Source organism: Pyrgilauda ruficollis, unplaced genomic scaffold (genome assembly GCF_017590135.1).
Source record: "Pyrgilauda ruficollis isolate IOZ18807 unplaced genomic scaffold, ASM1759013v1 scaffold74, whole genome shotgun sequence".
In the NCBI taxonomy this organism is placed as follows: Eukaryota; Metazoa; Chordata; class Aves; order Passeriformes; family Passeridae; genus Pyrgilauda; species Pyrgilauda ruficollis.
The window spans coordinates 4,942,101-4,959,810 of NW_024529266.1; the positions used below are offsets into that span (position 1 = coordinate 4,942,101).

A 17,710-nucleotide genomic window follows, 5' to 3' on the forward strand; every position below is an offset into this window, starting at 1 on the left:
GTCCCCTCAATACCCTCATCAATGAAGATATTGAACAGAAGTGGCCCCAGCACAGACCCCTGAGGACACCACTGGTGCCTGGCCCCAGCTGGATGCAGCATCGCTCACCAGCACTCTCTGGGCCCAGCATCCAGCCAGTTCTGAACCCAGCAAAGAGTGCTCCTGTCCAAGCCGTGGGCTGCCAGCTTTTCCAGGAGAGTGCTGTGGGAGACAGTGTCAAAGGCCTTGCTGAAGACCAAGCACACAACATCAGCAGCCTTTCCTGCATCTACCAGGTGTGTCACTTCGTCATAAAAGGAGATCAGGCTGGTCAAAGAAGATTCATACATTTCATGTTCATTATGACTACTGACAAATCACAACTTATTTACTAAAAGATTCTACCTATGTAACCTGTAGTTGGTTAAATTTTTTTCTTAACCTTTATATTAGCTTTGTACTCTTTTCTTCTACAAATGCTAACCTTTTATATCTCACTGTAAAATACTACAATGTAGAACTTAAGTGAAAATTTTAAGTGTGGATACTTCCAGTTAGTAAAATTCGCATTCAATTTCCAGTTTCTGAAGAAGATTAAACATAGAGCAAGTTCTTGAAAATAGTATTCTGATGCAATACTTTGGGTTGTATACACTTGGTTACTTTCTTCCTTTTTACTTGTTCTATGCAGCGACCTGAAGGTAGAGGTATTCCAAATATTTTCTGTATTATCACATAAAGGGGTTTTAAAGACAAAACAACAAAGAATAAACACTGCAGGTGATGGAAACAATGCTTTTAAAACTTTTTTTTTGTAAAGAAGCTTTCCTAATTTTCACCTATGAAATTGGGTGGGGCAGACTTTCCAGCAGACTTTCCTTGTGGTTGACCTTTCTTGTTAGTCAACTTGTGTCAGAGTCCACACCCATCTTCTTTCAACTGGAAAAAGTTGCCAAAGTAGTTCATACAAACCAATTTATTTTCATGGTTTCAAATTACTTTGGGGAGTCTTGCAGACTAAACTGGACTTTCAGTTCTTTCTGTGGTATCTTTGAGCCAGTACTTACTTGTTTGTTGTCCACTATCTCCTCTCTGCTCCTTCATGACTTTTCTTGGGCAGAGACACACTCTTCAAGACAACAGGAAAAAACTCCTCATATTCATCTGCTTAGTAAGAAAGGACAGAATATATTCCTGGATGAGGGCTTTACAAAGAGATATAATCAATTTTTCTCAGGCCAGCCCTCAAATCACACAAATGCAGAAAAAGGACAGTAATGATTAAATGCCACTTGTTTGCAGGCTCATATTTATCAGATTATGTGTGGACTTCACTTTAGAGAAGTTTAATTTTTAGCTTATATGCAAGCAGTTTGATTACTGACAGAGCCAAGCCTTACTTTCTGCTATTGCAGTCTAAGCATATTAGCTATTTTTTTTTGTGGAAGAAAGATACCTTAACTACTTGGGGATGAGACAAGCAGAAGATAAAGACTGCCACCTATTGTTCCAAAATAAAGCACAGTTTCTGCATACAGCAAGAGAACATGAACACCCTGAGTTCAGCGCTCCAGCCATCTCTACCACCTTCCCAATACAAATATTTTGGTTCCCCTAATACATAAACTTTTATCTAAGTGGAATCCATTTTGGTTCTATGCCTAATTTATACATTGAAAGACTTTTCCACATTTATTGAATGGCACCAACAAACCAAATTCACAGGAAGTATTAAGTACCTGGGTGAGGTATTTAATGACAAGATGTATTTGCTTTCTTTTCAGGTAAACCTATGTAAATGAATTATATTATTTATTTATAGTGGAGGCAAGAAAAAATTCTCTGTTCTTTGTCTTTGTCTGAATATTCATCTTCACTTTGTCATTATCATGGAATTGTCTTTTATACAAGTAAAACTACTGAAGCCCATTAAAGTCACATAGGTACTGCAGACAAAATGGACAGATACTGTGAAAATTTTGATCTAGAAAACCATTAAATATAGGACAGAAAACAGTGTACTGAAAAGAAGACAAATTCATTGACACAAAGGGGAGACAAGGTGACCTGATTATATATTGTTAATTTTTTATCTCTTTCACACTACAGTACAATTAAGACTCTTGACCATCTGTCCAGTACTACTGGAAATCAGAACTCCATTTTCCATAAATTTGGCAGCAAGAACATGACCAAAGAAAAATATAGTGTCACCAAATAATGAACCTTTGACTGCTTGGCTGAACTGGCTGGGAGGCCAGAATCCAGGCCTCAGAGACTTGATGCCTATGTAGACTTGAAATGCACTATTCTAGCACTACAGCCCTGCAGAGACAGTATGGAGTAGTCTCTGTATTTTATCCTCTTTTTAGAAAAAGAGCTCTCAGCTGAAAGAAAAATTGTTTCTAATGAAAGTGATTAATGTTAAATACATTAAGGTTCCCTCTATGTTTAAAATAAAATGTCAAGAGTAAATATAAGAGAAATAAATATTTAATGTGAATCCTCAGCTTGGAAGTTCTATTTATGATTACCTAGTCTGGCCTTTATAAGAGGTGCATAGATATTCTGGGAATTTCTACATAAAGTAGAAAGATTCTGAGACAGAGCACTCAAAATACTTTTCATCTGCACAGAATGACATTATTGGAAGGAGGATACTTACCAACTGTATCTGTGGATAAACTTACTCCCTAATTGTCCTGCTAGTGTTTTTACTGTTCATTATTCCCAGTTAAAATGTGCCTAACTTCACCCTGTCATGGAAATGTTTAACTGCTACAGAGTTCCATGAATGAAATCTGAATTAATGAATTTCCAGAACATTATGAGTTAGAAGCTTACATATTGCTGTCATATTTTAAAAACATGACGAAAAATATGCAAAACCAACAGAAGACATACAGTTAAAGAAAAAAAAAAAAAGTTGTTTCTTCTGTTATATAACATTACCAAACTGCATACTCTTAATGAAATATACAGCTCACAGAAATTTTCAGTGACTATTGAGAAGAAAGATGTGTGCTAATGTCTTTACAAATAAAGTGAGGAGTGAAGGTATGGGTGTTAATGTCTTTGAAGTGGGTCTTAATGTCTGTACTAACCTTGGGCAACAGGCTGTTGCACAAGCCTGAACTTCTGAACTCTGGGGTGAAATAATGGGTTCAAGAGGGGAATATGTTGCAGGTGGTTTTGGGGGGAAATATGTGGTAGGAAGTTCAGGAAGGCTGTACCTTCCTAGTACCTCAGCCAATGGGGAAAGGAAGAGAGCAACATGCAGCAGGGAGTTTAGGATAAAAGAAGGCTGTGCTGTCTGAAACCCTGAGAGAGAAAGCCCCATGGGCGTGTGCCCCAGAGGACTCTCTCACTTTATTTGAATAAAGCTGAAGGACTCTTCTGTCTCCTTTTTAGACATAAACCTCTGGCATTTGTGAATACTTCTGACACTATTACATTTAAACAGCCAGTACTCACCCTGTAATATATAACTCAATGCAGCATAACAGAAGCTGCAGCAATCCACACAGTCTAGACAACTGTATCAGGACCAGGGCAAAACCTGTCCCACTGGCATCAGCTTCTCTGCTTTGGGCCAGCAGTGCTTTGTTTCTGGTATTTGCTGCCATCTCATGTATTTCAAGAAGTATTGCAGTGGAATTTTAGAAGCCAGCATTTAGTACATCTAAAATAACTTTAGATAGCTATGTGACTGCAGTGTTAAGCAAATACATTACTTAAAATTCTGAAATGATTTTTTAGTGTTGCTGCTATGTGATATGGAAATGACCTACATTTAAAGCCAAAATGAAATATTCTGCTCCAGTTTGAGTGAAACACCACGCTGTGACCAGTTTTCAACTCTCAGTATAATGAAGGACATTGACATGCTTCCAGACTTCTAGCATAAGGCCACAAAATTGTTCGGGACTGAAGAATATCTCTCATGAGAAGGAACTGAGGGAGCTAGGTTTGTTCAGCCTTAAGAGGATGAGGTCTCAGGGCAACCCTATTGCCATCCACCATTAGCCAGTGGGTAGGCATAGAAAAGATATGGGAGAAACAACTCCTCACTTCTAAAATTTTCAAGGTTTATTAAACCTTTACAAACACAACAAAGGACTGAATAAGAAAAAAGGGCAGAGCTCTGTGAGTGTAAGTCCAACAATCATGTGCTCGTCTACAAGATGGCTGCTCCGTCTTTTACACCCCTGCCATTGCATCAGGCAACCCTGACCCCCCAAAGTCTGTCAGTCAACTTCTTCCTTGCCGTCCATTGGTGAAGACTACATCCTTGACTGGAGGTCAGGCGCTGTCATGCCCCCCTCCCTAGTAACAAGCCTTCCCTGATAGCCAAGGTTGTCCCGTGACAACAATGCAGAGGGGGGAAGGGGATTGTGGGGAGAGCAGTGGACGTCCAAACAACAAACAATGACGTCAAGGAAACTTCTCTTAACATACACAAAATACTAATCTCCTAATTGCAAGAGCCAATCATCATATTGCCCATCTATAACAGATGGAGCCTCCTTCAAAAAACACAGGGATCAGACAAGACAAGTAAATTTATTGCAATATAGGAAATTCAGGGTATATTGCAGAAAATTTTTTCACCATGAGTGGTACCATACTGAAACAGGCACCCAGAGGTGTCATGGAAGACAAATTTGTAACTCAAACACATGTCACCTCCTCAAATCATGAGTGGTTCCTGACCACTGTGAAATCAAGAAAATACACTATCACCCAGCAAAAAGGCTGATTTTTTTGTTCAGAGGTTTGTGCTGCCTAGATATTGCATCAGCTACTTAAAACACAGGTAAGGGAACTTACAGGTTATTCTTTTCTCTTAAAGGTTGTTGTCATGGGACCAGGGTATCTGTTACTAGCTAACACTAACTTAAAGACATAGCCCAAAATATGAAAGGCAGGAACTTAAACCTCAGTAATTAAAAGACTCTTCCTCCCAGGCAGAACATGCCAGCAAATTCACAGGTGCTTTGAGATACACCTATGCAAGATAAACATGTACTGGAAACACTGTGCCAGAGCAGTTTGATAAAGCCAAAATGCTGAGTTATTGATCACACACTGCTACATAACTAATCTGAAAAAGGCCCTGTCCTCTCTTCCAGAAGTAAATTACAGAACTTAACTCTATGTCCAGAAGTTCTTAGCTACTGGCTTTGAAAAATGATGTTAAGGCATAGCTTTCCACAGCCACAGCACTATGAAGATTAATGCTCTCACACTACCCATGTCCACCCTTAGTCCATAACTTGGGACTGCTTGAGCCCGTGGCCGTGGGAGGCGCATACTTTAGCAATACTTTAACACACTCAAGGGCATTTTGTGGCTTCACAGAGTTGTAATCTGAAAGAACAACAGATGAGGAGAGTGTTGATTCAAGACTGCCAGGAGTCATCGCTGTATCTTCTCTTCAACAAATACTCTGCATGAGTCTTAGAGATCACATGTGAAAACAATGTAAAGTCATCAATCTTTTCTGCTTCATAGTGAACTAGCAAGCAGATAACAATGAGAAATTGCATTCAGCTGCACTTTCTTCTTGTAAACATTAAACAAATATTTTATTAACCCCACCAAAGGAAGAAGGCAAACGACCTCCTCTGTTTCTTCTACTCATGTTCAGTGAAATAAAATTTGTTTCCCTAGTGTTATAAATGAAAATTGCGAGTCAGCCAATTTTAATAAAAGGCAGAAGAGGAAGATTCATTTTAGACACTGCTAGATATGGTAGTGCCCTACAGAGATATTCAGAGGTAGAGCTGCACAAATTTTGTTAGTGCATAATACTGTGTTCAAATGAAAAAATAACACAAATGTCTCTGAGCGCAGCAAACTTACAGCAGTAGGTATGCTCCCCTCCAAAAGAAACAAACAAACAACCCCAAAAACCAGCCCAGAAAGTCCTGTATTTTCAGGCTTCTTTACTGTACTAGAAAATGTCTTTGACTCTCAAAGATGAATATAACTTCTTTTAACATAATATGTATATTTGAGGAAGTACTGGAAAGGTCTTGTCCTTCAGTCATATTCTGGTTTTTTTTTTTTCCGCTGCTTTCTAGAACACAGCAAGCAGAAGCAAAATAAAAGATTAACACAGATTACTGATGAGTAAGTAAAGTCAAAGCATATCACACAGTGATTAAACCAGAATCCGATTCATTTTAGCAGCATTTGAACAGCCAAAATGATACTGTACCATGGCACTTCAGAAAGGAAAGACACTGCATTGAGCACTATGGGCCTTTCTCACCAAAAGCAACATTGAACTTCTGCAAACAAAATCCCATTTGTACAGCAGTACTGATTGATATGGGACACTACGGCATAGAGATTAATTAGGATAACCATGTCGACCTTGCAGCTTGCTCCGAGAGATCCACCATTCCTATGGACCTGAAAGGTCCTGCCAATTCCGAGGTTACAACTGAGATTACAGGTGTTAAGTGTAGAGGGATTTCTTCACAAAAAGGGCTATTAGTGGAATCGGTTGCCGAGGAAGGCGATGGGAGTCACCGCCCCTGGAGGTGTTTAAGAAAACATCTGGCACTCAGTGCCATGCTTTGGCTGACTTGGTGGTGTTCGGCCATAGGCTGGACTCGACGGCCTCAAAGGTTTATTTCCAACCTAGCTGTTTCTTTGATTCTCTAACAGACCGAATTTGCTCTAAGCTTTGCGCTGGCATTCTCCCCGGGTGCGTCCAGGTGGGCGCACAGGCCGCTCACGGGCGCGTCCCAGAGAAGCGGGCAGGCCCTTTCCAGCCCGCAGGAGCAGGGGATGCGCGGAGGATGCGCCCGCTAAGGCTGCGCGATCGGCCGGGCCCGCGCCGCCTCCCCCGCTTTCCCACAGCGCCGTCACCCCGCCCGGAAGCGCCCTCCGCACCGCCCCCCGCTCCCGGCACGTGACGCGCCAGGCGCCGCTCCCTGGGTCACGTGCGCTGCCCCCCGCGAGCGCGCGTGCGCATCCAGCAGCTGTCATCCGAAATCTGGGAGCGAGGTGTCTGCCGTGCGGGCAGGGATAGCGACAGCCTCGAGGGGACGGGGGACCCAGCGGCAGGGAGACGGCCTGCCCCAGTCGTGCTTTGCAGTGCTCTGCTCTGCTCTGCTCTGCCCTGCCCTGCCCAGTCCCGTCCCGTCCTACACCGTCCCACACCGCCCCGTCCCGCCCCTCATCCCTTCCTCCGGCCGCGCCTGCCCGCTGGAGTCTCTCTCGGACAGGTGCGGAGGAAGCGCCGAGCTGGCCCTGGCGGCGGCCGCTGGTGTGCGGCGAGGAGGTATGAGGCTGCGTGTGGGCCGGGGCCGAGCAGGGGACGCGGCGGGGCGGCCGAAGTGCGTCGGGCCAGGTCGGAGCGGGGTGCGCGGCGGGTCCCGGCGGCGGAGCATTGCCGGGCGGGCCCGGGTTCTGGGGCGCGGGACGGAGCGGCCGAAGTGCCGCCGGGCAGCTCCCTCAGGCGTGATGGAGGGACGCGGCAGCCCCCGCGCCGGGAGGGGATGGGTGCGGGGGCTCCGCGCCGCGGACGAGAGGGTGGCGGCTGGGACCGGGGCGAGGAAGCGAAACCGGCAGCTGTGGGAAAAGTGGGTCTGGCGTTCCTGCTCGCGGCCCGCAGTTCTGCGTCGGGGCTGCCCGTGGAGCTCTCCGGGAGGTCGGGCGGGTTCTCCGCGTGGTCGAAGTGCGTGGACGGGGTGAAGTAGAGCTTTATCTCTCTTCGTTTCTCTCGGGGATTTGATGAAATTGTTGCAGGCTTTCCAGATAGTCTCTTTTTGATGCAGCTCGTTCATTCCTGCATGTAGCTAAGACTTCAGGGTTGTGTGCTGAGCGAAGAACTGAATTAAGCGCCTGTTCCACATCTGTCCCTTGTTATAAAACGCTTTCGAAGCTGGTTTTGGGATCAGGTCTCTCTATCATGGTAGTAGTCTTAATAAGCTTACTCTCCTCTGATTTTAGCTGGGAAAGTGAGTGGGAAGTGTGTTCAAAATATTATTTCTCACAGGTTAACTGTGTTAGGAAAAAGACTCGTGTGTCCATGTGTTTTTTAAAACAATTATACTAGCTCAGAGAATAAACGGCATTTATATTTTATTTTTGAAGTGCAGATTTATGATTTTTGCTGAGAATTACCAACTATAGGAACTGCAGTTACTATTTAGTGGCTACTAAACCAGCACCTTTTAAGTGGAATCACTTTTTCCACAAGAAAGAAACTTAGTGACACCTAATGCAGTGGGTTTTTTTTTTTTTTTTTATGTCTACGGGATAAAATTTGACTTAGGTTTTACCTTTATTTTTGTTTATACTGTCATAACTAGCTGGTGGCATTGCTTCACAGAAGTATTTTCCAAACACAAGAAGATGGAAAACACAAGCATGATTCCTGTTTCAGTAGTTGAAAGAGAGTAAGTTGAACTACTGACCCTCATGGTAGTTTTTTTCTCAACTTAGATTTGAAGTGGTGTTGGTGCTGGCAGTTTCTTTTCTAGAGACTGACCCAGGAAACAGTATGTATCACCCAGATATGTGGACATTGTTAAAGAGCTGTTGGATCAGAGTTGGAATAAAGTATATGAGAGAAAAGTCCTTGGTCAGTGTTTGTTTTAAAAAAACCTAATCTAATTTGGTCGCTGATGTCTTTTTTTTTAATGATAAATACGATAAAATAGGGAAAAAAATCAAACCCTGTAAGTTTTACTCTTTAATTATTGCTGAATATTGCATGGAGTATTTTGTATTTCTTGAGCTAATTTCTAAACAAATCAAATAAATAGTTCGGTGCTAAATCTGAGTGCACAATCAGTATTGCATTCAAATAATAGAATTATGTTGTCAACTGCTCATTATTAGAATATTCCTAAGGTAATATTAGCAAACATAGTAATTATTAAAAATGCAATTTTATGCTTAACTGTATTATAAAATATTGGGTCAAGTAGATTAAGGACTTTCTGAGTTTGAGCAGCTCTTAGTTGGTCTGATTCTTAGTTCTGCAGGTAATTCACTTTGATATTTAATTTCTTTTCTTAGTTTTCTTTTAGTGAGATATATTTCATCAACATTATGCTGAATAGAATGTGGATAGGGTTGTGGCACTATTAAAGGCGGTATTTCCATCCTACCACCTCCAATTTAAATTTAAAAAAACCTCACTGTAACAACTTTTGAAACATGAATTCAGTATACATGGAGCTTCAAAGGGAAGATGCATTGCTGTAAGTCTGTCAATATAAGGTATTTGCAAGATCTCTGAATGATCACAGGGTTGGTTCAGAGTGATGTTCTGAAATGTTAAGATTTTAGTACTTCTCTAGTAAAAAATCTCCATAGTCACTTGATAGTTTGATAATTCATATCTCAAAATCAGCAAGTGATGTGGTGAGTTTTTGTCTTGATTTTTGTTTAGAATCACAGAAGACATGTGGGATATTTTGAAGATAAAGCAGTATTTTATACTTGGAGGGTAGGAATTGTTGTGTAATCAAATCATATAATGAAAATGTTAATAAGAATTTGCTGGTCCAAAGTCCCAATATCTGTTATAAATGAAGTCTTATTTTTGTTATATGAAGACTTACAGTTTACTTCAGGTTTCATAGGTGGCATTGTATGTCATAATTAATTCTGCCGTAGTCTTGCCCTTTCCTCCAACTTAATTTCACCAGTTTAAAATTGTGGAATTGCGCATAGCAGTTGAGTTGTTGGCTTTGTGTACTACTGAGTTATGCAAGTACTCATTTTCATCTGTAATTTTGTTTATGCCCAATATTTATGGGACAGGATATTTGGGACACTATATTTAGGACAGTATATCCTGAAAACTGAGGACCATCTATATAATCATTATAATCTATATAAATAAAGATTACAAAACATGTCAGGATTTTAAATTTAAGGTATTAAAGTTGCCAGAGTTAAAGTTCAAAACACATCTCTTATTGAAAACTGAATACTGAAAAAAATCCAGTGTCTAGTCAGTTTCTGATTCTCAGACAAGGTGGGGTAGTTCATTGACTGATGCAGATATTTTAGGGAACTTTTACAAACAAAATACGCTCCAGGTCCTTTGTAACATTCCTGCCAGTAAAATGTAGAGTAGCTTGATTGGATTGTTGGGATTTACCTCATTACCCATGTGATATCCTGCTGAATTTTCTGTCTAATAAAATTAAAAGACTAGTTATTAGCAGGTAGCTTGTCTCTAAGAAGACCTAGGTAAATACTTATATTCAGGGTAGGTGTTGTATGACAGACATGACTGTGCTCATTCAGGTTTTGTTTCATTTTCACAGTTTATTTCTTTGATTAAAAAGTATATAAGTTGCCAAAATGGTAAATGAGCCTATGGCTTTGTAGCTGGATAAGTTGTTTATAGTCATAAACTGTTTTGAAAAACAGTAATTTCCATGTAAAATTAAATTGTGGAAAAGTGTAGAATAGAAACAGAAATGTGGGAGAAACTCCAGGTTTAGAAATCAATCTCTTCATGTCTGGGTTTGACTTGATGGAAGCATTTGGAGTATGTGATTTGAATAAATTATGATAAGTATTTCAAAACTGAGATAAGTAAAATATTTAAAACTTGGAAAAACAATTAATTAATAGAGGAAAAACGTCTTCTTAATTGATTTGTTGCCTTCAAAGTTGTAGTATAGATAGGAGCAGTTAGATAGTTGTTCTCAGTATGCACATGAGCTGTGAGATGAAACTAAATGTCAAATATTCATCATACACAGAGGAAGATATTAGCATATTGTTGATTGTAGAGTGCTTCATCTTGAAATATTTTGGATAGTAAAGGCCTACAAAGGTTCAAAATCATGGGGAAAAATCATCACACTGCAAAATGCAGTAATGTCCCCTATGTTTAAGGATTCCTTGGTATATACATTGCTGAAGAATGAGGTGGTATTCTGAAAATGTGTATTATAAGCTACCCCAACACATAGTTATATCTAGATACCTGCTGTTAGCAATTGTGAAGATGTGGAGACTAGTTAGGTTGTTGATAACTTGCTTTTGCCATTGCTGGAGGCTGTTACATGCTGCTTCTGTTTAGGACTATGGATTTCATACATACCTGTGTTTTATTTAAAAAAAACGTAGAAACTCTGGAGTCATAGGTAGCAGGTAAAAATGAGAAAAATACTTTAAATACTTTTTCTGTAGTTTTTTTTTTTTTTTTTTTTCCTTGCCCTTTCTCCCATATCACTTATTTCAAGATGTTTTTCATGCTGTGAGCCTGGTGTGGGAGAAGAATAATCTAGGAATGAATTCAGGTCATTTTTCAGTTCAAAATTTATGGGCTCAAGTTAGGCCAGTTTATAATTTTGAAATGTTGCTGTAGGGTAGTACCAGACATAGACATGTAAACTTGTAATGAAGCTTCAAACTACTCAGAGCTTTGTGGTAAAGTAGAGGTGGTTTCAGGACCTTCAGAATATAGTTATCTACCCAGATTCTTTGGTTTCTTAAGTTTGTCGAATCTATTGAAATCTTCAATACTCCTAACATTTATAAACTTGAGTCTTTCTGATGATGGTGGATATCTCAGGATTACATACCTAACCATGAGATTTGGCCTCATCACAAATACAAAACATTATGTTCCATATATTTTTTTTCACTGTTAATACAATCAAATAACCTAAGTAATAGATCTGGAATTCCTGATAGATAGCATTTTATCTTTCAAAATATGAACACATTTATTTTATGATGCAATGCCCTATAGTTATTTATTCCTTTTCCATGTTAGCTAATAATTTTGTGTATAGTGGAGTAGATGTATTAGTCTGTGATTTTTGTTTTTTTTTCAACAGTGCTTTCAGTAGAGGAGGCTGCCCAAAGTAGGCAGTCAAGAGATGCCTCCCAGAAAGCATCTTAGGAAGAACTATTTTGTCAAGTCTTGTGTAGTCTGGAGCCAGAAAGTTTGGATTCCCCACTGATGATGGGTGGACTTCACAGTATTGGTTAGTTTATTTTAGACTAGAAGCAAAAAGAAGTGTATGGCCTTCAGAGCATAGTATTAAGGCGGAGAGAGGATATTGTAATACGAAAAGTTGGTTTAATGTAGTGAAGGCTACAGGTTTTTGTGCCTTTTAACTAACTGCAAATTAACACGTGTTTTTCTAGTGTGTGGACATTACAAAGAAACAGTTCAATGTTTTGGCAGTGGAGGCTGGAAATTGTAGCTGCCTGGTGCTAATTTGTAAAGGCAAGCTTTAGTTGACAGTAGTGGGGTATAGAAGTCCTTCTCTTTTCTTAGGATATAGAAGAAACAATTATGTAGATTTTGCAATTACCAAAAAACATGTGGAATAAAGTGTGTTATCAAGCATGTAATATACACTTCTGTTATTTAGTATCAGGTTTCTTATGTCTGTACAAGCCATGCACTTCAGATTTTGTAGGATTTGTTTAAAAAGCCTTTTTCCTGTCATAACTAGTGAAATGTATTTGCATCTTGGATTATGTAAATAATTGTAGCATTAATGAGATTTCATCTCGCTTTATGTGAGCATTTCTAATGTTGAACTCTGGTGTTTTTAGTTCATCAGATTTCTTGGGATACATACTGGCATAGATATGGATGATTGTACTTTGGTGACCCCCTGTTTTCACTTCTGCAGTATTAAGACTAATGTAGCATTAATATTCTCCTAGCTGATGATTTGAGGGTTTTAACAGGAACCTACAATGGCTATAAACTTTTCAAAAGAAGGATCAGGTTCTTTAACCTAGTTCCTAGCTAGACAACTTAGCTCTTTAGCTGGCAACTTTGGACAAACTACATGCTTGTATTTTATTTACATTCTGAGTTGTTTAATCAGACAATTTTAAGACATAGACAGACTACTTGGTCACCAAGAAATGGAAGGTTTATGGACAGGGTATGGAGTTTATTGGATTGGGTTCATAGCTTGGGCTTGTTTGGCTAAAGCTTTCCCATGATTAGCTAAAAAGCTTCTTTCAATGTTATGTAAAGTACTAATGCATGATAATTTGAGTGAGGTTTGTTCACATTTATTCATACTATCCTTTGTTTTTCTAGGAAATTCTGGCATCTTTTTCAGCATTCAGTACTGTCGTGCAAGGGGACAGAAAATGTCTGATTACAATGCTGATATGAGGGACTTAAAATAACTGTAAAATTTCCCTGTGTACGTATTACTTGTCTGTCTATTTCATAAAGTGCATCCTGGGCACATTGGCCTTCTTTTTATAACTTTGTATTTACTAATATTTTGCACATTTTCATTGTGTAGTAGTCAATAAAAGCTCTGGAAGTTTTATTTATTTGATTGTACAGCTTTGTAATATCACAAAATAGGTGTTATGTATACACCTAAGTGCAATAATTGAGTCAGCAATAAAATGATCGCTGTGCAGATTTTGCATTAGAATGGTTGTGATTTTGTCTGCAAAAGAACCTCTGAAGGCCTACTAACTGTGACACTGGAGTATATATTGTGCTCTCTTGTCTTAATGATTTGGCCAGGGTATAACCAGGTTTTGCATGTAAGAAAAATACCAAAAGTAGGTATTGTTTGGAGAAAGAATGTAGGATTTGGGAGTTCCACAAAGTCCTTGAAAGAATTACCTATTGTTTTAGAATTTAATAGAATTTAATTGGAAGGCCAACATTTTCTGGTTAGTTTGTAGCATAGTGTTATTTTTGGTGTTAAATTTAGACCTTGTAACTCAGTACTTGTGCCTACTGTTTCAGATAGGTGTTTGTAATGAAGAAATGCAATAACGAAATTGTAAAACAGATGTAAGAAATCAGAACTGATAGATCATAGTTATAAAGAAGGTGTTGAGTTACTAAGAAATCATAAAATTGTAGAAACATCTCATGGACTTCTAACATAGCAAATTCTTCATAGCTTTATGATCTTTCTGCCACCTGATCTAAAGAATCCTCTTAAGGAGTTTGTGCAAACATTGTGCTTATGAAGGAGCAGCTTTACCCAGTAAGTTAATGAGAAGGTGTTTTTAACTGAGGAAGAAGGGTTACACAGGAGCATGGATTGAACAGTTTATTTCTGCCAAAAGTAACACAGCTGTCCGGTCTGTGTGCTTATTGCTTAGGGGCCTGGACCCTAAGATAGATGGAAGCTGGTAGAAAAAAGATCTGTGAAGGGCAGAATTTGTATTTTTTACACTGCAGTGAAGCTGGGCAAAAATCCAGTGTTTCTAATGCTCTACATGTGTTTTCATAATTAGTTGAAATTTATTAATTCTGCTTGTAATACAGATTGAGGTCCCTCACAGTACAATACATTACATGCTTGAGCGTGTACTTAGTTACGGGGAGAAAACAGCATAGTCTTGTGAGTGTCTTCACAAACAGGACTGTAAGAGTCTGGTAGCCAGGCAAGAATGCTGATGTGTGATTGTGACAGCGTGAGTTAATAATAGTTTATTAGTTCAATTAACAATCCTTAAATTAGCTGAATTTCTTCATTGTGTCAAAGTGCCAGGGTTTATTCAGTTGATTTGGTATGTGGCTGTTTTTAGAGCAGCTTGTCTATTAAAACTGGTGTATTTTGGTGAGATGTTTTGGTTAAGATAAATTTTTATCAATGTATGCAATAATAACTTTTTTGTGTCTGGTGCTTGAAATCAGACATTGGCCAAAATAATCCTGCAGCTTTTCTCATAGCTGAACCGCTTGGATATGGATTTTTCTTGTCTCCTTACCCTTTTGCATAAGGGATATAGTAAATCAGATGTATTTCAAACTTTTACCCTTTCACAGAAAAAAAAATAATTCCAGAGAAGAGAGCTTCAGGCCTATAGAAATGAATACAGGCACTGTGATTTCTTATGCTCTTCACCCACAGAGAAAATGAGGATTAATGGTTGATAAGAGGTTTCCTTTTGACACTGATTTTCTATATGCATAATTTAATTTCATATGTTTACATAGCAACTGCAAGTTAGTAGGTAGATCAAGTTATGCTTTTGGAAATGGGCTTAATCTGTGATGTAGTGAAAGGTGATGCAGGTGGCATCTGACAGTGTGCTTGTATGAGTTGGCAGAATTAATACTAACTTGTGTGTTTAGCTGGTACAGGGCTGTGTTTGGGATTCAGTATGAGAATAATGCCGGTAACACACTGATGTTTTGGTTGATGCCAAGTAGTACTTAATCTTAATCAGGGACATTTCAGTGTTTTGTGGTCTTCCAGTATGGAGATGCACAAACACCTGGGAGGGAGATGACCCGAACTGGTCAATCAGCCAAAGGGCTGTTCAATACTGCAGATGCAGAATGCCATGCCCAGTATATAACATGGGTGAGTTACCCAGAAGGTTGGCTGATGACAGTCTGTATTGTGTATAACCTGGGCTTTTTTGGGTTTCATCTCTCTCTCTCTCTCTCTCTCTCTCTAATAACAATAAATAAAAATAATTTTTACTTAGTTTCAATTATTAAGCTGTGCTTAATTAGTGAATTTTTACTTTTTCCCTGATTCTCCTTCCAATCTCATTATGGATGGGGGAAGTGTGATCAGCTGTGTGGTATTTAATTGCCAGTTTGGCACCCAGTGTTTGGCATGAAGGGTTGAGGTAACCACAGATCTGATCAGAGCATGTTGGAAGAAATTTTTTACGAGCAGTATTACAAGCAGTATTTTTGTAAGAATTTGTGAAGAATTTTGTGAACGGCAGATGGCACATGGTGATTTATACTTGGAAATTGTAGCACCTTCTGATGTGAAGGTAATGTGTAGTGCGTTATCTGTCACTTGCCTAAAGTTCAGTCCTTTCATGAGTACTGTATCCTGGTATGAAATGGAAATGACTTTTTCTTTTAGTCAGTCTCAATATAGAAATGGAAATCAGAGGAAATGCTGATTTTATGTGTATGGCTTACTTGCTTTTTTCTCTGTTGAAGTTGTCAGAGAATGAGCAGGAATATAGTCCTGTTGTTAAACTGCTGATTGTGAGAGCTAGAAAATCCAAGTGCTCTTCCTATTCGCAGTGTGAGTGGGAAGTGAATAATTGGTTGTCGTGGTTTAATGTAGTTTAGTTCTTAGTTAAGGAAAAAAAATTAATGAGCTACAGAAGTGATTCCCTATAAGGACCTTAGCAGTTTCCTTTGGACCTGGCAGAACCAATCAGCTTGCTAGTTTTGAATATTGACACCCTGTTAAACCACTTAAGAGAGCTGAATATGCCTTTGTGAAATCACACTTAAGGACTAACAAGCCTTGGGATTATCTCTTTCTTCTGGCCTTTGAAGAGGTAACTGGATGCTGGCTGGGCCAGGCCTTGCTCTGCTGTGGGGTCCACATGGCCTGGCAGGGCCGGGCCCTGCTCTGCAGCAGCACCGGCCTGGCCGGGACCCGCTCCACCGCACGGCCAGGTCAGCCCGCAGCATTGGCCAGCAGAGATTCTGCTACCGCCGAGCTCCAACCACGGCCGGCGGGCCAGGCCTGCTCGGCTTCAGGTGGAGCTGAGCTGAGCCAGGCTCCGCTCCAGCCATCATGCTGGCACTATGGAAAATCATGCAGCTGAGAACAGAGGTGGCCCTGCAGCCCTGTGCAGAAAAGCAGCCCCACAGCTGGAATTGAATGTGGCAGGGGGCCAGAAAACAGCCATGCAGCCAGAATGGCTGCTGCCTGGCAGAGATCACGTAACCATCTATGTGCCAGGGTGAGGTATTAACTCCTTTAGTGCACAGATGAAACATGCAGACATCAATGCTCTGTCAAGTGATGGAAAAAGGAAAGGGTGGAGACTTGTAAAGAAAATAACATGGAGACACCAAGGTTGGTGGAGAAGGAGTCAAATCCCAGATGGGAGGAGAATGCCTTAGTCTTGGGCTGAAATGCTCTTGTAAGGCTATGGTGAAGATGTAGTTGATACATCAGACTTTTTTTCCCTGTAACTCATGGAATGCATTTGGGGGGATGTAGCATTGTAACTACAGCCATGAGCCAGAAGCACCAGTGTTGAAGCAAGCAGATGTTGAAGTAGCTGTGATCTAATGAGAAGCTTGAACAGAGATCTGAGAGAGATGAGAAACCTGGCCTCAGGGATGGAGAAGAAAACTTCTGTTCCCAGAGATAAAAGAACTTTTGTTTCTATACTAGAACAGCCTATCCTTAAAATTGCACCCCAATAAACTGAGATGACCCACAGTGATAGTTGCAGGAAGACTACCAAACCATGGGAGGAACTTCACAATTGCAGATTTCTGGGTGGCTGCTATTCATGAAAATTAAAAGTATGAGAGAACTGTTTCTTGTGGAGAAGTCTCCATGGCATCGCAGGAGAGACTCCTCTCCCTAAGTGAACTGAAGAAAGATTTTAAAAGTGGTAAACTGACTGAAAATACCAGATTTGTCTCTTTATGTTGTAAATAGGAAAAGAAAGAAGAGAGGGAGGAGAAATGTTCTGAAGGTTTTCTCTGATTTCTTACTATTTTTTCTTTTAGTTCTGTTAATAATTATACCCTTTCAAGTTTTGAGCCTGCTTTGCTCTCCTTCTAATACTTATCTTGCAGCAAAAAATGAGTAAATTATTCTAATGGGTGCACTGGTGTTTGGCCGCTGCTAGACCCAGTACATTGTTTTTCTCCATTTACTGAATGGAAATAGTGATATTTTAGCAAACATGTAGCTGTGTTACTCTGGGTTATGCTGTGTAATGTAACTGTCTAGACAGAGAATATGCAGATGGATCTACACAGGAAGATCCTAGG

General features: G+C 39.9%; 1 protein-coding gene across 5 annotated transcripts in view; it reads left to right on the top strand.

Annotated features, from left to right (window-relative positions):
- The first annotated feature begins 7,095 nt into the window (after positions 1 to 7,095).
- The window catches only part of KDM4C (lysine demethylase 4C), a 239,596-nt gene continuing 228,981 nt past the window's right edge, over positions 7,096 to 17,710 (top strand). For 4 of the 5 annotated variants that reach the window (XM_041486223.1, XM_041486227.1, XM_041486226.1 and 1 more), the window contains exon 1: positions 7,096 to 7,276. The gene's annotated coding sequence lies outside the window, so the exon portion shown is untranslated. Of the gene's footprint in view, positions 7,277 to 13,045; positions 13,155 to 17,710 lie in introns of all 5 variants that reach the window. The other variant, XM_041486225.1, reaches the window with a different exon arrangement.